This window comes from Uloborus diversus, chromosome 8 (genome assembly GCF_026930045.1).
Source record: "Uloborus diversus isolate 005 chromosome 8, Udiv.v.3.1, whole genome shotgun sequence".
Taxonomy (NCBI): Eukaryota; Metazoa; Arthropoda; class Arachnida; order Araneae; family Uloboridae; genus Uloborus; species Uloborus diversus.
Window position 1 is genome coordinate 45732961 of NC_072738.1, and position 24708 is coordinate 45757668.

The following is a 24708-nucleotide window of genomic DNA, read 5'->3' on the forward strand; positions in this document are numbered from 1 at the left end:
GACAGATTTTGATTTACATATTCTGACACTTGCAGCGCCATCTATTACTAAAAATTCCAACTATTTATTTTCTTCTTCCATACGTTTCCCCCCTTCTTCGATAATATTCCGTTGAAGTTTGAGATCATTTTGACCAGTGGTTTTATTTTTACAGCGTTTAGAAAGTGGAACTTTAATTATAGTCACCCTGTATATCTAATGCGCAATAACAGTTTTGGTCATTTCCACCAGTTTTTAAAAATATAAACGCAGAAAATATGCCTAAACATTTGTTAGCAAATCGCATTGAGCACTAACTTTGATAAATTTGTTCGTGATCGTGCGGGTGTGAGTAATCACTCATTCCTGCAGCAAGTCCCGTTAATGAATGTATTGTAGATGGCTTGCTTGGCATATGAGATTTTTGATTAATTTCAGGAATTTGTGAAGAGTAGTTAATCATTTTAATCATACTGAAAGCCCCTGCCCTTGGGAAGTTAGCTAAATGTGGAACCGGGAAAAGATGAAAACAAAATTTATTCTGAAATTGTTCTCATACATATTTGAGACAATGAGACGCAAAGAGTTGTAAGTGGATGTTTCCAAGTTTTGAGTGAAACGTGTTTAAAGATAAGGACTTCGTAGACTTTCATTGAAAAGTTTTTCTAAATCATGTTGTATAGCAGCAACTACCTGGGCTACTAGTACTATCTCTTTCCCCAATGCAGAGGAGAGGTTCACCTGCCATTTGTAAAGCCCTCGATCCGTCTCTTAAGTGGCGGCACGCTCCAGTGTCCGCCATTTTGTGTCGTTCCGCAACTTTCTCCCTATCTCAACAGTAGAAAAATGCAGAGTTTCGGTCATTGAAAAGTATCTTCTTATCAACGAATGTTTGCAGATTTTTGATCGTAACTTATGTAACTGATAATATACATACAAAAATGTTGAATTTCACCTTAGTAAAATATTTTTTTTATTATTAAACCGAATATTAGAAAAAACGTGTTTTGAAGAAATTTTCGACTATTTTTAAGAGTAATTTCTTTTTTTTCCCCCATATAGACCTTCTGAGATACAAATTACTGAAGTGTTTTAAATATGCGTTTTATTATTAGAAAGTTGGTGTAGTAGAACCAGGGGCGGATACAGAAAAATCTCTCGAAGGGGACCCGGGAAATTGACTAGCACCTCCTCCTTCCCCCTGCCACATACGGTGTTTCATAACAAAGTTTTCATTACTTTATTTTAAAATGTCTTTTTTTTAATTTTTTAGGACCCCTAAAGCTAATGATCCACTTCTAAGAACATACATATTATGTACCAATATACTTTGAATGTGGACGTAAAATATCTTTAACGTTTCAAGCCAATTAAATACTAAACCATAATAATGTTACCGAAATGCTATACAATTAGCGGTTTTAATTTTAGGAACAATGACGTAATGATTATAACACGAGGGCAAGGTTATTTAATAAAAAAATATACCCATACCTCATTTGAGGTTTTAATATTATTTTATAGTATTTTAACTATAAAATATTATTTAATTAAGAAAATCATAGCTATTAAACATATAAGTTTTACTGAAAAATTCAGGACAATTTCTGTGTAGATTTCGAAGCAGTTGCTGATTGTTCTTGAAGCCATGATACAGTTGAGATAACATATTCATATTACATACCGCCTCCATTAATATCATGGTTTTCTCAAGAAACTACGATATGATTTCTTTCATTTTGCATTTTTTATCAGCTGAAAAAGAAAAAGCTATTATTTCGCAAATAGCTTCCTGGATCAAAATAATTCTTTTAGGCACGCCTGCACCTTTTTTTGAAGAATGTTAGTTATTGATTCCATCAAAGAAAAATTAGTGGACGAATCGCGATATTACGTTCCCTTGAATTCAAAACCAGCGAGTTAAATGTATAAATGTATTCTGCCACTCTAGGACTCGAGTATGACTTCTTTAGCAAATAAAAATGCTATTATTCAAAATATGCTCTATGTCTGTTTTGTGTTCTGTTTAATTAACTATATAAAAAAACAAGCTATGGAGAAGTCAGTTAAAAATTGTGAATAAAATATTTAAATAAATTCATCCTTTTGGGGGGGGGCACGGGCCTCCCCCCCTTTAAATCCACTACTGAGTAGAACAGTAGTGAACTAAATTAATTATGTCATAAATTATTTGTGGGCAACAGTTTGAACTTATTCATGCAAAGCAGTATCATTTATATTACTAATGTGTGTAGTTTTCTTTCTTTTTTTACCAACACTTTCTTGTTTCTAAATGACGATTTTACATTAAAAAATGCCTTTCATTTAAACCTGATTTTTAAGGATACTACTAGCTCTTAAAAATTCAACGAACTGATAATAAAATGTAACCAGTTTTAAATCAATATTAAAAAAATAATAATAATTGAAATATTTGATACCAATAGGAATTCAAATAAAAGAGTGCAGATTACATCTGTGACGAACTGTTATAAATAGTAATAATGAATTTGTAAATTAACAGATACTGGGATAAATCATATATATATATATATATATATATATATATATATATATATATATTTATTTATTTATTTATTTAAAAAGTTTTTACTTCAAAATAAAAATTAAAAGAAAACAGATTTTTTCCGGCCGAAAAAAAAAAAAAAAAATTTTATAACTTGGCTTAAACAAGCCAAGTTATAAAATTAACCCACATAATTATATAACTTGGCTTGAGTTACATGTTACTGTAATCTCAAAGAAGCTTAATTTTTTTTAATGAATAGTTTCATACTTTTAATATCTTAATTTTTACGCGCAAAAATAGATAAATAATTAACTTGGCAACACACTGAAATTCATGGCTATGACACAATTAAAAGCAAAACGACGTGTTCTTAAAATAATTTTGCTACAGTTATTGAGACATTTTGGAACTAACTAAAGAATAGAAAATTTACATTAAAAATAAATAAAATAACTAGAATATTTAAATTTTGGCAATTTTGTTATCTTAAACTCAGAAAAATCAGTTTTGAAAACAGGGCAAATATTTTACTACTGCTAGCAATTTATTAGGTGCCGTTACATAGTTGAGCTTTACAATATTTGAAGGAACTATTTATGATGATTTTAGTGAATGTCCTTATCATCCCATGAAAATTAACAAATCATCAGACAGTTTCATGAAAAGTAAAAAATATTACAATTTCAACAAGAGTTTCAAAAAGTATCTGAAATTGCGCAGCAGTATTGATGAAAACATTTAAAATACATAAATAATATTTCAATGTATTTCGATATAGTAATTTTGAACTGTTAGAACATCTTAATGCATTACACCAAGACATCTGCACACTAAAGATAGCGTTTGATGAAAAATACGAATAGCAAATAGAAAATATCTAGCATTCCTCACAGTGAAATCACACAGGCAACGACACAAAATGGCGGACTGAACCCACGTGACTGCCCGCCTCCAATCGCAGTCGAAAGCGGCGCGCAGTGCATGGATCAAAGTGTGTCGCCACTTAAGAGACGGATCCAGGGCTTTAGCCATTTGTACTGGCTATGTCCAAGTTTTTAATTTTGCCGCATACATTCCTTTGCTTCTCACTGCCTCATTTGTCAAATTTAAAGTGGTTTTCGAGGTATACTTTATTGAAAATCGATATTTTTTCGTAAAAAGCCGTTGTGTCTGTCTGAGAGTGCCTGAGTTAAATATGCACTCGAAAAATCTTAAACGTGCCGCAATAATGCGACAGGTGCACTGACGCTATTCTGCATCTTAAACATCCGCCGACCGAACACTTGAACTGCGATTAAAACCTGCCACCGAAGGCTTGTGAACCAATTCCTAACCACTTTGACACCAAGCTGACAAGGAATCAGAAGTCATGAATTTCTAATATGTACGCTCAATGTCAAAGTCCTCTTGAAACCAGCATGATGACGCTACCATCATAATTAACATTTTGACAGTAAGAAAAAGGTAATTGCAAATGACACACAATACATTTTCGTAATTGTTGCTGTATGATATTACTATTTTTCATATTTTAAAGAATGTATTTGCAGGGAATATAGAATGAACGTTATTAAAAAAAGGAAAATAATGTTTTCCAAGGCGACATCTCGTTTTTTTTTTTTTTTTTTTTTGGGGGGGGGCTCATTTATATTTATCTCAGTATGGAAATTACGGGAATACTATATGTGCTATGCGCCATTTATTGAAAAAAAAATTGAGTCAAAATTTTGAACTCAGGGGAAAAAAAATTGCGGCCCACTGTAGGAATTTACTGCAAGAATTTGTTTTATATCATTAACCGTTTCCCTATTATAAACTTTTGAAAACAATCACTTTCTTTCAGGACACGCTGTGTATACACTGAATTCAAATTACTACCAGTTTTTTAAATCTGTATAAGGAAATATAAAAATAACATTTTATCTTTATCTTTATCTTTGGAAGCAATGTTCCTCCCTCACACCGCCCCTTCACGCCAGCTCGACTACTGTTTATTTCTCTCATTCAGACCGCGTAAAAGAACCTTGGTTCTGGCGCAGTGAACTCTCCCGATCTGTTGGAAGCGATGAACGTAAGTGTTCTTTTAAATCGTTCAAGAACTTGTGGGTGTGAAGCTAAGCTTCGTTCCTCTATCTATATATCTATATATATAAAAATCTCGTGTCACGATGTTTGTTCGGGGTAAACTCCGAAACTACTCAACCGATTTTTCTCAAATTTTATATCTATCTGTCATTTGGTCCAACTTAAAAGATAGGATAGTTTTTATAATTTTTTACTGCAAATTTCATATTAATTATGCAATAATAGTGTGAATTAATTGTTTAGTTCTAAAAATTCTTAATAGATGGCGGTGTAAGTTAATTAATCGATATAACTCTAACATCGTATGACTTACTGCTAAAAACACCATGATAAAAAAACCTCAGAGATGTTGCTTAGAATTTCCATATAACGTTTCGGGATATTACAGGTTATTATTTACTTCCTGAGAAAATCAACTATATTTTTCAAAACGTTTCCTTGAATTGCTACAAATTGCAGATTTCACACCGTTGTGAAAAGTATTTTTCTCCACCAGTATCAAGATTAACTGAACGTATTTAATAGGTGTATCGGTTTCGGAGTGATTACGGTTTGTCCAGATTGACTCAACACCCAATGAGTGCGAAAAGTTATTTGGATCACGAAGTTTTGCAAGAGTTGCAGAGGAACTACATTCGAGCTACTTGCTTGAGAGTCTGTCTTCGCGTTGGCAATGCGTGTATTAATGCTTTGAGAGCTGTCTTAGAAAAGCAGGAAGGTTCCAGGCTATTATATTAATTCTGCGTTAGGCTTCTCTGCAGGTGCCAGAATCATAACTGCCTTTTTAACCAAGAAGACTACTGAATTCTTCAAAAATATTCCAGGTTTATTTCAGGAAAGTTAGTGAATTTAAGCGGAAAACAATTATTTTCTTTATTTTGTTCCCCAGGAAATTTTTAATATCATTAATTCTTGCAAAGATACATTCGCAACAGAAAATTGCAGTGACAATTGCATCGTCAGGCATTGCTGCTACTTTTTTTAGATGGTACACGAACAGCACATTCAGCTTTAAAGTTGCCTATTAGATATTCATAAGAAACAAAACACAATGTGCACAATAAAGAAAAAAAAGACGTGGTATGGCTGTAGTGTTGCAAGAGAGTGAAATTATAATTTGGGATGAGTGTACTATGTCTCATGAGTAAAAGCATTCATTCGAAGCACATCATAGGATTATGCAAGATTTGAATGGCAACGATAAACTTTTAGGCGAAATTGTCTGAATACTGTCTGGGGACTTCCGGCAGACATTACCAGTTATTCCGATGAAATCAACGCATGTTTAAAAAAAAACGTTTTTTATAGCGTAATGACGAGATAATGCGATTGGCCATGAACATGCGAGTATAAACGCAAAATAATCTAATCGCATAAGTATTTTCTAAGCAATTGCTGAGTATTGGAAACGGTGAAATTGAACTGTATCAAAATATGCAGTATAACAAATAGCCAGACAATTTCTGCACTGCCGTTGAGACGAAAAGTGAACTAATTGAGAGTCTATTTCCAGATAAATTTAATTTTTTAAAAATCATAATTGCCTCTGTAATCGCGCTGGTTTTGTAGCAGTTTTGTTTTCTGTAAACATTCCCGAACAGACAGGAATATTTGTGGATCGTCAATTGTCGACTGTCAAATACATATCCTCATGCATGTCGCAAGTTGTATTTATTGGTAGCACAAAGTCATTGGGAGTTGACACTTTCTAATGCAGGTTTGACGTAAGGAGAAACAGTATTCGTCAACTGTTTAAAATAATTTTGACGACATACTATCCAACACAATCATTATTTTTTAAGGAGAAACTATACTACTTTCACGTTTAAAGACGTATTTCATAAAGTTTAACAAACACACAAATGTCCAAATCCAGATTTTACACCAGAGATGAATATGAAGCTTTAGTTTTAACTGAAGGTTTTTGCGTTTCAATTTCAAATTTGCCACTTAGTCATTATGATATGCCGTCACTTGATAGTTGGGCCACCGACTTAGTTAACCCTGATTTGCAACGTATAACAACAGAGCAATGACTCTGTCTTAGCTACAATTATTGCGAATAATGAGCCATTACTGACGGCTTTAAAAAAAAGCTCTCCATTGATGCTGAACAAGTTGTCGATGAAAACAAAGCAGTAAACACTCCAAATGAATTTTTAAATTCCCTGGATACACCAGGAATGCGTCTACACGATTTCCGGTTGAAAATTGGCTCAACAATTTATTCTTTTTCGCGATTTAAACCCACCTAAATTACGCAACGGTACACGTTTCTACATAAAGTCAACAATATTTGTCGGAAAAGTTTAAAGGAGAAATGTTTGTGTTGCCACGTAATCCATTATTAGCGTCAAAATTTTCAAACACATTTGAAAGGCTTCAATTTTTGATTCGTTTAGCTTTTGCAAAGACCATAAATAGATTTAAAGAGCAAAAAATGTCTTCTTTCTGTTTGTTCTTGAAACATAAATATTTCTCTTATGGGCAACGAAACATTGCCTACTCACACGTGGAAAGTTATCATACTTTTCGTATTAGCAAAATACTGGTTGATCAAGAACATTGTGCACAACTTAGTGCTTAGACAGTTTTCAGTTTTCAAAGATTAGAAACAATAGTTCGAAGTCAATGTTATCTACTTCATTGAAAAAATTTAATTTTTATACATTTTTAATTTAGTTAGTGTATTTTGTAAAGAAGTTATTGATTACAAACTATAGAGAAAGCTAATGTGAATAAAATGTAGTGTAGAATCTAAAAGTGTATGGTGGTTTACGCTTAGTTTCTACATTCGGTTATTTTACAATCAGTTTCGATATTTACTATCACTTTAAATTTTTTTTTTTTTTTTTTTTTTTTTTTTTGCGGAAGTTATACTTACAAAATTTATTAAGCGTAAGTATAGTGCTTTTTCCATAGAAAATTTAGTTAGTACTTATTGAATTCAATAAGTACTTTCTTCAGCCTGCACGGTGAAAAAAAACAAAAAAAAAAAACAAAACAAATCCGAATTGCTTGCAGTTCTAGCTAAGCTTTGGCTATGTTTGCATTACTGCTTATAGAAGTTCCTTAATAAATCAGAAAGGTGCTAAGCTTTTTTTTGTATCCCTTCCTAAGTTTACACTAAAGTTCCAGAAACACGACTAACTTCAAACGGGAAGATCTTCGAATTTTTCAAGAGGCTTCCGAGATGATTTCAGGAAGGTTATTAACTTTTATCGGAAAACTTCCCTGGTTTTGGCTTGACATGATACTGGCAGAAATTGGCCACATCAGCTGCCCATAATTTTCCAGGAACATTTAGGAATCGTTTTTAAATTGAATAACGCCCATTATCAATCTCATATGTTATAGAATCGGCTATACTATTTTAAGCTCTATTAAAAATATTTATTTGATTCTATCAAAATAATGAGTTCAAGTTTATTTTAATCCAACTTCTTTGCCACAGCAACGCGTGGCTGGGTCAGCTAGTATATATATAAAAATGGATGTATGATTGTGGGTATGCTCCTTATACCAATCCACAGTTTTCGTCGGATATCTTCCAAATTTGGCACAAAGGTAAATTGTTGCTCAGGAATTCTTATAGGTGGGTTTTTGCAATTTTAAAAAGACCCATCATCATCATCATAGTTGGCTCGACAGCCCAGGGTGGGCCAAGGCCTTCCTTTGGAGAATCTTCCAAGACGTCCTACTTTTTGCCTGGGTTTTCCAATTTTTAACTTTGAGAATATCGAAGTCGGATTCAACAGAATCCAACCATCTCATTTTTGGTCGTCCCCTTCCTCGAATTGTCACAGGTTTTGCAGCAAAAACTTTTTTTACTGGGTTTTCTTCGTTCATTCGAGAGACATGGGCCGCCCAGTTCATTCTCCTAATTTTTATGCTTTTTATTATGTCAGGTTCTCTAAACAATCTGTAAATTTCAAAATTGAATCGTCGTCTCCAGACACCGTTCTCATTGATGCTTCCAAAAATGCTTCTTAAAACCTTTCTCTCAAAAATTAATATCTTGTGCTCTCCGGTTTTAGTCAATGGCCATGTTTCAGAAGCATAACTTAGAACTGGCCTAATAAGAGTCTTATAAACCAAGATCTTTGTTTTTCTTGAAATCAGAGACGATCTGAAGATGGGGCGTAGTCCAAAAAAGGCCTTGTTTGCCAACGTTATTCGGTTCTGTATTTCTGAGATTGTGTCATTTTTGTTGTTAACACTGGATCCAAGGTACGTAAAACTGCTAACGATTTCAAATGAATGAGTACCAATTTCTAAACATGTGTTCCTGTCATTTGGCGGAATTTTTTGTACAGGCATATACTTGGTCTTGGAGTCGTTTATTTTTAGTCCCATTCGACCAGCAGCTATCTCCAAAGATGAAAAGGCCTCTTTCAAGGCTGGTACAGTCCTAGCAACTATATCAATATCATCAGCATAGGCTAAGATCTGAACTGATTTGTAAAAGATGGTGCCCCTAGTGTTGATATTTGAGTCACGAATAGCTTTTTCCAAAGCAATATTAAAAAGAAGGCAAGACAATGAGTCGCCCTGTCGAACACCAATATTAACATTTAAATCCTCAGAGAGGACACCCTTGAATTTTACCTTGCATTTAGTGTTGTTCATAGTGCACATTACAAGTCTAATTAATTTGCTTGGGATCTTGAATTCATACATTGCATCCATTAAATGTTTTCTATCCACACTGTCAAATGCAGACTTAAAGTCTATAAACAAGTGATGAGTGTCAATATTAAACTCAATTGATTTTTCAATAATTTGACGTAGACAGAAAATTTGGTCTACTGTAGATTTTCCACTTCTAAACCCACATTGATAACTACCAATTTCTGAATCCACAAATGGTTTTAGTCTCACAAACAGAATATTGGATAGGATTTTATAGCATGTAGTTAGCAGGCTGATGCCTCTATAGTTGGAGCAGACCATTGGGTCTCCTTTCTTGTGAATAGGGCACAAAATACTAATGTTCCAGTCTGATGGTATATATTCAGAGCTCCAAATATCAATTATTAATTTATGCAGGTGCTCATATAGCTGAGGACATCCATTTTTTAGCAACTCTGCAGAAATAAGATCATGTCCTGGAGATTTATTATTTTTTAGTTTATTTAAAGCAAATTGAATTTCATCTCTATCTGGGAGGGGGATGACTTCGTTATCATTTAAATCTATAGAGTCGCGCCAATGGTCATCCACTGGTTCCTCCGAGTTTAAAAGGTCACCAAAATGTTCCATCCATCTACAAAGTATATCCTGTTTGTTAGCCAGGATTTCACCCTGCTTGTCTCGACACAGAGCAGAACTTGGTTTAAAGTCAGAACGACTACGATTAACCTTTCTATAGAATTCTCTGCATTCATTGATGGTTTTGAGATTATCAATGTCTTTGAGGTTCTCCTCTTCAAAAGTTCTTTTCTTCAACTTGTGAAGCCTTTTTTCCTCTTTTCTAGCTCTTTTATATTCATCTGAGTTATGTCTGGTATTTCTCTGCAACATTATTTTATATGCTTGATTCTTCTTATTTATGAGTTCAGCACATTCATCGTCATACCAGTCTTTATCCTTCTTGCGTTCAATGTTTCCAACTACAGCTTTAGCTGTATGACAAACACTTTCTTTTATTTTTCTCCAGTATTCATCTATGGAGTCGCTATCACTGATTTCCGTTAGATGCTTTTCTAAACATTCAGCATATTCCTTTTTTACTTCAGTGTTCTTAAGTTTCTCACAATCAAACGTTTTTAGGGGCTCAATCCGTTCTTTCTTGGCATTGGAAAGCCTAGCTCTAATCCTGGAAATAATTAAATAGTGATCAGAGTCTATATTTGCACCTCTGTATGTTCTAACGTCAATTAGGTCTGAGCTATGTCTAGCATCAATCAAAACATGGTCTATTTGATTTGAACATGTACAGTCATAGAAAAAAAAAAACGAAACACTTTTAATTATTCGGCCATTATACATGCTAGAAAGAAAAGAAAGGTGTCATCCGACTTGGTTTAAAGTCTTCTTTAAAACTACGAAGGTAAAATTTTGATCAGGGACCATATACAAATCAAAATGAGCACCAACTCTTGATTTTCAAATGGGAACCCATAATTTTTGCTACATAATTATGTTTAGACCGCAGAATACAGCCAGTATACGAAAGTTCACTGTATTCCGTGCAGTAGAACAGGAGTTATTAACAAAAAACATTTTAGGGACCGTCTCCACATTGAAAACGCTTCTTTTAAGGTCACGGCTTAAATGGAGTGTAAACAAAGAAAAAAATCGAGATTATGCAGCTCAATTCATGATTTTTTGAAGTTCTCTTCGATACTTTTTAGCCGATTATGTTGCGGCAAAAGCGATTTACGGTCTTTTTTTTTTTTGAAAAAAAAAGATAAAATATTTACTGATTTTTGTTTATCTGGATTAACCCAAGAAAGATGTATGGGGTTTGGTTCGTCCATCGTATCGATCGTTGTTTAGTAAATCGAATAATGAAAAATTAAAAGTAATGGAACTTTTTGCCTTTTCTAATATGAACTTAATGGATTGCTTATATTAACATTCAGCAAATTAGTCTCATAGAAATGTCAATATCCAACCTTATACCTAGAAAGATGATGTGAATATGTTTGATAAATGTATTGCGTCTATGTTGCAGGTTTATTTTGGAATGAATAGAAAGTCTTTTGATGTAAAATGGAATTGCGCGTTTCTAATTTCGCAGAACATCGGCAGAAGTTAGGGTCATTGCACACAAAAATATAAAAAATATACCGCACTACGTGGGAAGACGCAGCATTAAATAGATTGGAGAGTCGAGCGAAGCAAGGTCAATTTATTCCGTGAAAATTTGCTCCAAATACATAAAATGAAAGAAGTATCAATCTAAAAAATAAAACAAAAACAGGAGAATATAAATACCCGTTAATGAGCAAACCGTTCATACTCGAACTTTATTTGGGAAAAATTTGGTTATTTGAATTAACACAGTGGACAAACACAGTAATTGTTCTAGCGGCTTTTTTGTAATCAAAAAAAGAGAATTTGTTTTAAATCCAAATTTGATGCGAAAGATCATAATGCGTGGTATTAATTAAAAAGCATAACACAATCGGCGGTTTTAGTTAAACATGTAATGGCTCATAAAAGCAATTTAGGAAAGTAATTTCCCAATGCTGTTTCTAGCAACGAGATTCGAGACGGTCCAACCCGTAATTAAAAAAAGACAAAAGTAATTTTAGCTCAAACCAAGGTGAACCGAAATCTGACTTCTTGTCATTTCTCCGATTTTGTAAGATTGCTAACAAAACTTCGCATTATTTGATTTTGTTTTGCGATCTATATACCTGCAAACTAATATTTTCTCTGGTATCAGGCTGGCGCACCTATAGCAATACTATTCGCGGCATATCCGACAGGCGGGTTGATCTATCCAGAGGCTACCATTTCGGCCTCATGATAGATTCCTCAGACTGGAATCGGAACTAATCGTGTGGGATGCAGAAGTCACCTTATTGAAGCTGAGATTTTGAATAAACTGGTAGGTAAAGTAAATTTATCTGCTGTATGTTTACGGCATCTCACTGGTCAGATAAATTTTCTTCATCCACCAGTTTTTAGACACTCTTCGCTTCAATGACATGACACCTGCTTCATTGTTCGGTTAAACCTAGTTGAGGGCTGTTGGGCTCATTATTAAGACCCACAACAACCATCGAATGGGATTACCAAACCGTAATTTCATCGCAGTTAAGACGCGGGACGCATTCAGTCCGCGAAGCCGGTCCGTGGGGCCCCTTGTTTGCATAAAGAGTAAGATCAGAAAGTAGAAATAGTTCCAGTGGCATAACGTTGGAGCCGAATATTCAAATATTGGATTCTGAAAAACATGCATATAATAAGATAGGCATCTATAATGATAACAATAATTTATTATAACTTTCTTTCTTTGTCGATATTTTTCCATGTTATTCAAAAAAGAAGAAAATAATTTGAAATTTTATCTTTGTCTTGCGGGAATGATTTTAATGTGAAATGCACGGACAATGACTGAGAAAGTAAATAGAAAAATAGTATTTAAATTATAATTAAGAATAGACAAAAACTCAACTTAATCTAACACCCAAATTAATGTTTTGTTAAATCTTTGACGAAGTCAAAAAAAAAAAAAAAAAAAAGTTCACAATTAGCCACAACAATTACTTTGCGTGCAGAATTCGGGCTCAAAACATGCGACCCACTACTGCGACCGACATTTCCTTTCCTACATCTTAACACACTGAAAATTATTCAAACACTATACAAAAAAAAAAAAAAAAAAAAAAAAAAAAATCTGAAAACCAGTAAACTTATCTAAGAGCAAATATTACTTTCTGACCCATCTGGATACTGTTAAAGGCGAAACTTCACACTGTCGGCTATTTTTCGAGTACTTTTTCCCGATTTAGGCAAGGCAATAATTTTTCCTTTTAGTAAATTCTCACCGGAAAGAGCAATTAATTCTACACTGTCTATTGCAACATGACTAGCAAGACAATGAGGTTTTGTTGTATGTTTCTGTGAAAAAGTTGTGCATGTTTATTTATTTTTTTTTTGAGTTATTGTTTTACAAAAAACAATGGCTAAACGCAAAAAAAAAAAAAAAAAAAAAAAAAAAAAAAAAACAGAAGTATTTTAAGTGTAGCTTTTAATTTAAAAATATCTATAAAATATTCTTTTATTAGACAATGAAGTAGTGTTTCGCAATATTTACACATTGACGTCTGAACGATATCCACAAAAAACTGACGGTTGCAATATTGTGTTGTTCTTCTGCAGAGACAGCGAATAAATTTATGCATTTAAAAAATTCATAGACGAACTGTCGAAAATCCACGTTATAATTGGTTTGCTTATTTTGTTGAACAATTTTTTTCTTTTTTTTTACGAAGAAACCAACTTTCATAATTTCTGTTTTAAAAAAGTATACGGTCCCCTAAAGTAGGAAAAAATGAATTTTTTTGCATAGCGCAAAAACTTCTGAATATTTGGAGCTCAAATTTTGGATTCCCACATAAAAGCTCTTCCAGATTGTTTTTCTGTTAAAATTTAATATTGTTTCATATCATATTTTTTTCAAAAAATATTAAAATAATTCATAAAAAAACTAAAATTTCATTTTAGGTGTTGTAAATTATGTTTTTATTATTGGGTCGATTCATATTTTGATATAAAAAAACAATCTTTGCCGTGCCTAATATAGTTTTTGTGTTATGAGTAAAAATATTAAAATACGTTTTAACATTACGAGAGGAATTTTTCAAAACTTGATTCTGAAGTAACGGCTGGATCGAATTAAACAAAACTTTGTATACAAAGTTAAAAAAGAATGCTGATCACAAATATGTGATAAAAAAAGAGGGTTCTTATTGAAAAATTTGAAGTTGATGCTCGTTTTAATGCGAAGACGACCCCTTAACAACAATTTTTTACCATAATTATATAGAACTTTTTATTCCTGAAACAATGACACCTTACACGTGTCTCTAGTGTCAATAGTCTTAGAATACGATCGAGTGTTTCGTTTTTTTTTCTATGACTGTACCACCTGGTGCTTTCCATGTTTCTTTATCGATTAGTTTATGACAAAATAAGGACAAAAAGACCCAAAGAGGTCTAATTTCATATTTTGAGTCATAAAATTGCTCTTTTCTGCACGAACGAATTTTTGTATACTTATGAATTTGGTCTGGATGAAAAGCCTGTAAAAAATGAACGAAATGAAGTTTTTTCAAAGTTTAACTGTAATCATTAATTTTGTGAACATTGGTTAAATGAAAATGGTTAGCAACATATAACCACCAGGCAGGGGCGGCATTTAAACATTTCATTTGGGGGGTCAAGTTTTTTTAAACATGAATTTTCTCAGTGTGGAATAAAATAAGAGTACATTTTTTTTAAGTAAGGTCATTAAAGAAATTTAAGTTTTAATATCCACGCTTTTAATTTATTTTATAGTCAGCTATAACAGAAAAGATCTTGATACTACCGTTTCTAAAGTAAATTTTTAATGCACGATTTTTGGAATCCAGAAGAAGAGGAAATCTTGATACTATATTCCGTCAATATCCAGCGGCATGCTCTTGACAGTATAGCTGAAGATGAAAGTCTCGCTTGTCCCATCATGCACCAAAAAAAAAAAAAAAAAAATCTCTAACCTTCTGAGACACGAAAATGATCTTTCACAGTTAGCTGAGTTGATTGGAATCGGTGAAAAAATAATTTAAACTACAAAGTTATGTTAGAAAACGCATCTTTAAAATTTTTCTCTTTAAAAAAAAAAAAAAAACATGCAAGTTTAAAATTTGTGCTCTAGTCTTCATTTTTCATCATTGAAGTACACTGGCTCTTCGCAAAACAATTCTTTTTGCTTCGTTCAACAACTTTTACTTGTAACTGAAATATTTTATTTATCTTGTTCAATAACCTGCACATATAATATTGAACTTAGATTTATCACTAAATCTTGTGTTAATTTCATTAGAAACTGAATGAATCTATTATTTGATACAAAATATTGAGTCAATCATTTGACTTTGCATCATCATGTGGATTTTTGTCTTTTTTTTATTTATTTATTTTTTAATATGTCCAATAAATCCAAATTAACAAGAAGCTCTTAATAGGAGCTCGATCAAGAGTTCTAGCTTTAACTTTTGAAGACCATTTTGTGCCTCATCCAGCAAAAGTATCTGTTGATGCACGAATTTTTTTCAAAAATAGCGTGTCTTTTGTAAGAAGTTTCCATGAAAGTATACAATGTATTGAACTGCTCAAATATGCCTCTTAACAGGAGGAATCAATGTTCACTCAATCACTCACTAATTGAACGTATATTTAAAATATGACCGCAACAATGAACTCAAAATACCAAGAAACTTCTCGTAAAAATCGGGCCAGTCACACTGCACTGCCCTTTCACATTGGAAGCAGAAGCATCGTCTTAACTCTGCACTTACAAGTATAAGGCATTTAAACCATATGAGGAAATTTCTTCTTTAGTTGAAACGAACTTATTCTCCATCTATTTTTTTATTATGAAAGTTCTGAAAATGATTCATGAATTTCAAAGTTTTTATCCAAATAGCGAAAAACACTTGCTCGTGGCTGGACAGGTCTCAAGTTTCATCAACTTTTACTAAAGATCATCTGCAGAATTTTTTTTTTTTTTTTTTTTTTTTTTTTTCAACTTCCTATTGCATATGATCACTGATTTGCGCGTTAGGTAAATTGAATTTCCTGATTTCTTAATAATTTGCGCAAAATATTTGGGGGTGCAACCGCCCCCTCTTGCTCCCCCTATTTGCCGCCCCTGCCACCAGGAGATATTTTAAATGAAATCAACACAAAAAGTATCCTCAACACTGGCCGTTCATGTCAATTAGAGACTAGCGTAGAGCATGTTTGGCAAGAAAGTCGAGCGAAAAAGAAATGCTGTTTTAGTGGTTCTTAAATTGCACCCTGCGAAGACACAAGGATGCATTTCACCGTCGGTTTGTCTTCAATTTGCTTACTCTTTTCGCTAATTAGTTTACAAGTAATAATACCCAAACAATATTTAACACAAATTTTGATCTCTATTGTCTACATAAACAGCACAGAAAATACCAAAATGAGATAGGTATTAAAAATGCATTCATTATCGAAGTACAATCTTCAACAGTTTTAGCATTACAATATTAAACTTATATTAAAACAACATCCTTGCAACATCTTGCAACAGAAATTTAATTTAATATTGTATTATCCTTAAACAAATCAATATGTATATTTTATTTATACTATTCCATGATTTACCTAATTCGGTTCACCTAAGTTTCACAGAAATCGCGTCAGGTTATCAAAGATCAGGGGTAAAAATACTAATATGGCTAATGAATTGCAAAATAATCATTTTTGTGCATAGTAGCGTGCATTGAATTTATCTTTCAAGGGGGGGGGGATAGTCAAGGGGCTCATTATGTGTACATAAACTACCATACTAGGATTGCTAATGTGTGGTAAAATAAAAGGCTGTGCACCTTTAGACCCGAAAATACACGGAAATTTAATGCAGCGGAATTCATAGTTTTGGGAGGGTAAAAGTTTAAAGTTTGAAAAAATGTATGAAGAAATATTGATTTAAATTCAAACTTTTAAAATGCATAAAATGTCTCCATATTTTATGTAAACAAATTTCTCCAATCGTTTAAAATTTTACATTACTTTAACGCTCGAAGCAATAGTACACCTGATGGAGCATCTTCACTGACTAGCAATAATTTTAAACCAGTTAGTGGGTACGAGGTAACTTTTAACACGAAAGCGATTGCTATTGAAATGGCATGATGAAATATTACGCCACATTATAAAAAACCTTTCTTTTTAGTCTTCATCGTGAAATCAGCTGAGCAAAGCTCCATTTCCAATTACAAGACTCTCAGTTCGTTAACTTTTATTGTTAACAATCAAAAAATATTAGTGTTTGTAACTACTACTAAGTAATTCAACTGTCATTGAAAAATCATGTAAGATAAAAATGGATACAAATCAGTGTTATAGAAGCAACTCTGTTCACAGTGGAGGGATAAGGTTTAACAGTTTATCTCACGTATAACCACTACTCGCAATACATCATTCTTTAAACTTCAAGAAATTAAAATCTCCAGTGAGACTTAAGTTCTGTATCACGATCAATAAGTCAGAAGGGCAGGCGATTAAGTACTTTAAATGCATGCGAAATTTACCTATTTTTCCCATATAGACAGCTTTATGTTGCATGCTTAAGATTGGGTTCACTCAAAAATGTATTTTATTTTGCTGCTGGAAGGGGGACTAAGAATTGTATTTAGGAGCAAGATTTGAGTTAAATTTACGAGTTAGAAAATTTTGAATGATTTAACTTTTTAGTATTTGGATTACGTTTCTAAACGTGAAAATACATTTCCTTCGTTTTGAAGCTGCGGATATGGAGAGCAGAATGTGCAACAAGCTTTTGTAAAACATAAACAAAAGAATTGTCTATTATACAGTTGTAAGTAGACACAAGACGGTTTTTTTCCTTCTTTTAATTTCAATGCGTGCAAATAATTTTGAAAAAATGACGCGGATAGTCACCAAAATGTGCACGCCTATTTCTTTCTCTATAAGGCAGTTCAATTGACGGGTTCTATATAGTTCGTTCCATAAGTTCGCGTTCACGTACTCCATTTTTAATGCTTTATGTGTAACTTAAAATAATATCTGTAACTATATATATGGTAACTATTATTCAGTGGAACCATTTCTACCCTTCATGACGATTGTGCCTCTGTAAATCAAAATTTCGATAGTCTTAAAGGAATACTTTAGAGCAGCAAACTTAAATAAGTGCTCTTACCTACATTCAGTTTGAGTTATCATGTACAATATTCACGGCAAGTGTGAGGTTTTAAAAATTTGAAATAAAATTTTAATCTAGACAAATTTTGAATCGTTGCAAGACACCAATATTAATGTCTAACTGTCATTTTTACCTACGAAAATAAAAATTTGACATAAATATAAGAAAATTAAATGTAGTTGACATACGTCTTTTTATGCAACTTACACTTATCTAATTTTACTCCATGGCATGCTACTAAATCGCCACGGAAAGGGCAAACAGACACATTTTGTGAAGTTATTTATATTAAGTGAACGTTTTCTACGGAATTTGATTACATACCTGAACACTTTCAAAAACTTATAAAATGAGTCTACCTACACATGAAACCTTGAAAGTAAAAATACCACCAGAAAATCCGTAATGTTAACGGCTATTAATAACAATCACCGAATTCCTTATTTTCTGTACAGTGGATTATCTGTTTAGCTTTTGGGCCATTGAGGATGATTTTCATATCTGAAAATATTGTAACAGTGCCATATTTTGCATATATTTGTAACTGATGAAAGCCACTGAATTTTACTAACGACTCCTCCAAGGGGGACATTCAATGATTTTTTTTCAGAATAAAATGTATGTGAAGTGTACTATAGCATCATGCTAAATGTCTTGAGGTATGCGAAACGTTCAAAGGCAGCACAACGGTTTTCGTATTCGAAGCACCACGTAAAAGGTTGTCCCACAAGATATGCAAGACAAATGTACCTCCCGTCTGATTCAACCGCAGACAACGTGCCAGTGGACACGACAGAACCAAAGAATATCGTTGACAGAACCCCGGTAACATACCTCATGATTTTCCGTTTTTACTTGATGCTATTTTTTCTGCAAATGCTCAACTTTCTCTGCTATTTACAGTCTTTTGAAAATTTGAGCCTAGAGTGGTGTGAATGCAGTTTTTTTTACTGTCATTTAGATAGAATTCATCCATTTAATTACCTAAAAGATATATTGCATTGAGAAGCACCCGGGCAACGCCGAGTAGTAAGCTAGTCATTGTTAAAAAGAAAACTCGCGGTTGATGTCGTTTTGACGCCCTGAATTCACTTGGAATTTTTGTCATTCACCGGTTGAGATCGGATTCTACTCGTTGAGTTTCCTGTTTCTACAAATGCAGAGGGGAATGGAAATGGAGATGAAATTCACATCCGTCACAATATTACGGGCGATTTTCTATGTTAGGTAATACGAGAAGTATCCATAAAAAAGGAAAGGGTCATTCGGTATGTGGTAATAAAGATCTGGTTATTATATGCGTGTGAATGGGCAAATTTGTACCCGCCTACTCATCATAAAGATTAAGTTTTCGGTTTATACCTGTATGGTATTTTTATTTCTTATCATCCTTAAATGATATATGTTACTTATTAATCTGGAAATTTCGAATATTAGATGCTGTTTCTCGTTTTAAGTTCATCTATGTTGATTTTTTTCCTAAAAACTGTAATGTCACGCCTTCTCTCCCCCCCCTTTTAAAAAAGTTAAATCTTCCTAAGTTAAGCCTCGATTGAACCTAAACGATTTATAACCATGGCGACGAAAATTTGTCCTCTGAATAAATGTTAAAACAGCGAGGTAACAACGTTCGAAGATATTTTTAAAAGGTTCAGGACAGTTCGTGTCAAACCTTAGCATCCTGTAGCTTTCTCGTGGTTTGCAAGTATTAACAAAGACGCGTTTTCTTGGGCTATCCCTTAATTTTAAATGGCAGAACCTGTACGCACATTCCGGAGGACGAAACCTGACGATGACTCGACGATGACTCAGGAGAGTTCTTTGTATAGCAAATATTTGTTCATGAAAGTTTCCTCTTCGTTCACGAAGTTTATTGAGGGTTTATGTTATCACTCTTTCGGTTTGCGTTGGTTCAGATTTTGCTATTGTACTCAGCAATATACGTTGCCACACCGACTGCTGATACAGCGGGTTGCTTATCAATATTCACACGCCACCGAAGCAATATTTTCATGTTATAATTATTAATCACTAGCTTAACCCGGCGTTGCCCGAGTGCTTCTCAATGCAACATATCTTTTAGGTAATTAAATGGATGAATTCTATCTAAATGACAGTAAAAAAACTGCATTCACACCACTCTAGGCTCAAATTTTCAAAAGACTGTAAATAGCAGAGAAAGTTGAGAATTTTCAGAAAAAATAGCATCAAGTAAAAACGGAAAATCATGAGGTATGTTATCGGGGTTCTATCAACGATATTCTTTGGTTCTGTCGTGTCCACTGGCACGTTGTCTGCGGTTGAATCAGACGGGCGGTATATTAGTCCTGCATATCTTGTGGGACAACCTTTTACGTGGTGCTTCGAATACGAAAACCGTTGTGCTGCCTTTGAACGTTTCGCATACCTCAAGACATTTAGCATGATGCTATAGTACACTTCACATACATTTTATTCTGAAAAAAAATCATTGAATGTCTCCCTTGGAAGAGTCGTTAGTAAAATTCAGTGGCTTTCATCAGTTACAAATATTATTTTCAGATATGAAAATCATCCTCAATGGCCCAAAAGCTAAACAGATAATCCACTGTACAGAAAATAAGGAATTCGGTCATTGTTATTAATAGCCGTTAACATTACGGATTTTCTGGCGGTGTTTTTACTTTCAAGGTTTCACGTGTTAGGTAGACACATTTTATAATTTTTTGTAAGTGTTCAGGAATGTAAGCACATTCCGTAGAAAACGTTCACTTAGTATAAATAACTTCACAAAATGTGTCTGTTTGCCCTTTCCGTGTAGATTTAGTAGCATGCCATGTAGTAAAATTGGATAAGTGTAAGTTGCATAAAAAGACGCACGTCAACTACATTTTATTTTCTTATATTTATGTCAAATTTCTATTTTCGTAGGTGAAAATGACAGTTAGGCATTAATATTGGTGTCTTGCAACGATTCAAAATTTGTCTAGATTGAAATTTTATTTCAAATTTTTAATCACACTTGCCGTAAATGTTGTACATGATAACTCAAACTGATGCAGATAATAAGATCACTTATTTAAGTTTGCTGCTCTGAAGTATTCCATTGAGAATATCGAAATTTTAATTTGCAGAGGCACAGTCGTCATTATGGGTAGGAATGGTTCCACTGAATAATAGTTGCCATAGAAACAGTTACAGTTATTATTTTAAGATACATAAAGCATTAAAAATGGAGTACATGGACGCGAACTTATGGAACGAACTATATAAAACCCGTCAATTTAACTGCCTTATAGAAAAAGAAATAGTCGTGCACATTTTGGTCACTATCCGCGTCGTTTTCTTTTTTTTTTTTTTTAATTATTTGCAGGCCAAGAAATTAAAAGAAAGAAAAAACCGTCTTGCTTCTACTTACAACTGCATAATAGACAATTGTTTTGTTTATGTTTTACAAAAGCTTGTTGCACATTCTGTTCCCCATATCCGCAGCTTCAAAACGAAGGAAATGTATTTCCACGTTCAGAAACGTAATCCAAGTTCTAAAAAGTTAAATAATTCAAAATTTTCTAATTCTTAAATTTAATTCAAATCTTGCTCCTAAATACAATTCTTAGTCCCCCTTTCAGCAGCAAAATGAAATACATTTTTGAATGAACCCAACCTTAAGCATGCAACATAAAATTATCTATATGGGAAATAGGTAAATTTCACATGCATTTAAAGTACTTAATCGCCTGCCCTTCTGACTTATTGATCGTGGTACAGAACTTGAAACTCATTGGAGAGTTTAATTTCTTGAAGTTTAAAGAATGATGTATTGCGATTAGCGGATATACGTGAGATACAAATTGTTTCGCCTTATCCCTCCACTGTGAACAGAGTTGCTTCTATAACACTGATACGTATCCATTTTTATCTTACAGCATTTTTTCAATGACGGTTGAATTACTAAGGGGTAGTTACAAACAGTAATATTTTTCGATTGTTTACAATAAAAGTTATCGAATTGAGAGTCTTGTAACTGGAAATGGAGCTTTGCTCAACTAATTTCACGATGAAGACTAAAACGAAAAAACTTTATAATACGGCGTAATATTTCATCATGCCCATTTCAGTAGCAATCTCTTTCGTGTCAAAAGTTACCTCGTACCCACTAACTGGTTTAAAATTATTGCTAGTCAGTGAAGATGCTCCATCAGGTGTACTATTGCTTCGAGCGTTAAAGTAATGTAAAATTTTAAACGATTGGAGAAATTTGTTTACATAAAAAATGGAGACATTTTATGCATTTTAAAAGTTTGAATTTAAATTAATATTTCTTTATACATTTTTTCAAACTTTAAACTTTTACCCTCCCAAAACTATGAATTCCGCTGCATTAAATTTCCGTGTGGTTTCGGGTCTAAAGGTGCACAGCCTTTTATTTTACCACACATTAGCAATCCTAGTATGGTAGTTTATGTACATATAATGAGCCCCTTGACTATCCCCCCCCCCTTGAAAGATAAATTCAATGCACGCTACTATGCACAAAAATAATTATTTTGCAATTCATTAGCCATATCAGTATTTTTACCCCTGATCTCTGATAACCTGACGCGATTTCTGTGAAACTTAGGTGAACCGAATTAGGTAAATCATGGAATAGTATAAATAAAATATACATATTGATTTGTTTAAGGATAATACAATATTAAATTAAATTTCTGTTGCAAGATGTTGCAAGGATGTTGTTTTAATATAAGTTTAATATTGTAATGCTAAAACTGTTGAAGATTGTACTTCGATAATGAATGCATTTTTAATACCTATCTCATTTTGGTATTTTCTGTGCTGTTTATGTAGTCAATACAGATCAAAATTTGTGTTAAATATTGTTTGGGTATTATTACTTGTAAAATAATTAGCGAAAAGAGTAAGCAAACTGAAGACAAACCGACGGTGAAATGCATCCCTGTGTCTTCGCAGGGTGCAATTTAAGAACCACTGAAAGACAGCATTTCTTTTACGCTCGACTTTCTTGCCAAACATGCTCTACGCTTGTCTCTAATCGACATGAACGACCAGTGTTGAGGATACTTTTTGTGTTGATTGCATCTAAAATATCTCCTGGTGGTTATATGTTGCTAACCATTTTTATTTGCATTGAACCAATGTTCACAAAATTAACGATTACAGTTAAACTTTGAAGAAACTTCATTTCGTTCATTTTTTACAGCATTTTCATCCAGACAAAATTCATAACTATACAAAAATTCGTACGTGCAGAAAAGAGCAATTTTATGACTCAAAATATGAAATTAGACCTCTTTGGGTCTTTTTAAAATTCCAAAAACCCGCTTATAAGAATTCCTGATCAACAATTTACCTTTGTGCCAAATTTGGGAGAAATCCGACGAAAACTGTGGATTTGTATAAGGAACATACACACATACCCACAAACATACATCCATTTTTATATATATAGATTATTATTGCAGCTTCATTCTCGCTTCAATTCTTAAAACTTACCACTGTTCCTTCTGTCTTGCTGGTCATTAAGTACTTTTATACCATCTGATACAGGGTCTTGCCAAGGTTTCTATATAAGGGAAGCTGATTTAATCGACAGTTTGGTTCTAAAATTGTCGGGCGAAAAAAAATAGTATTTGTAGGAAAAGCCTCATCGCAGAAAACTGGTGACCAAGCTATAGGTGTGTTGCCTAATTGATGCTTGATTATTTTACTGTAAGGATGAAGACGATTTAATTAATACAAATTAAAAACAAATAAGGGGTGATAATGAGGTACAGATGTAATAACCCCCCCCCCCTTATGGCGACATCGGAATTTTCACAAAATTGAAATATTTTTCCCGCCAATGAGGCGATAACTTTTTAAGCATGGTATCCCTGGCTAAACCAATATGTGTTTGGCAATCCGAAGGCAATCTTAGATCTGTTCAAACTTGTTTACTTGTTTGCGATCCACGTTGGATAGATCTTTTTTTTTTTTTTCGTGCAATATACCTTATAGGAAAGCTTATTTTGAGTTGGTTTAGATTCAGTATTTATGTTTTGATGAATAAATATTAGAAAATGCCAGTTTCTTTAAACTTGACCGTTAATGAAGAGTAAAACCCAACTTGGGGTGTGTCTCGGTAAGACACATTGTTTCATATACTTTGTTTCAGACTGAGTGTGTAGTGTGAGGATTTATAGAACAAAAACTTAAGTTTTTATTTTAGAATTTAAAAAACAAAATTTCTCACTTCCGAAATTCTTTTTATTTTTACAAAATCATGAGGTTTTCTTGTAGTTTTTAACTTTATATTTATTGCATGTAAATTTATTTTACAAAAAAAGTACAGTTATTTTATTCTAAAAGTTAATTCTTATCGATGCCAAGAAGTATTCAAGAATATTCTGTAAACGTGCCTCCTTTAGGTACCGAATTTCTGAAAATGTGAGTTGACTCTACGATTTTATAAAAATATGAAGGTACTATTTTATATAAAATATAGTAGATATTTTTAGTAGGTATTTTTAAAGCATTTTTGGATAGCTAATAAATGTATGGTATTTTTGTATTGTTTATGTTTGGGATGTTCTGTGGAGACATTCACACTTTTCATACATCAAAATTTGAATAACTAAGCGTTTTTTTGACTGAAATAGTTATATTTTGGGGATGTTTTCTGCTTTAAACATCGCATATTGAATTGCATTGCTCT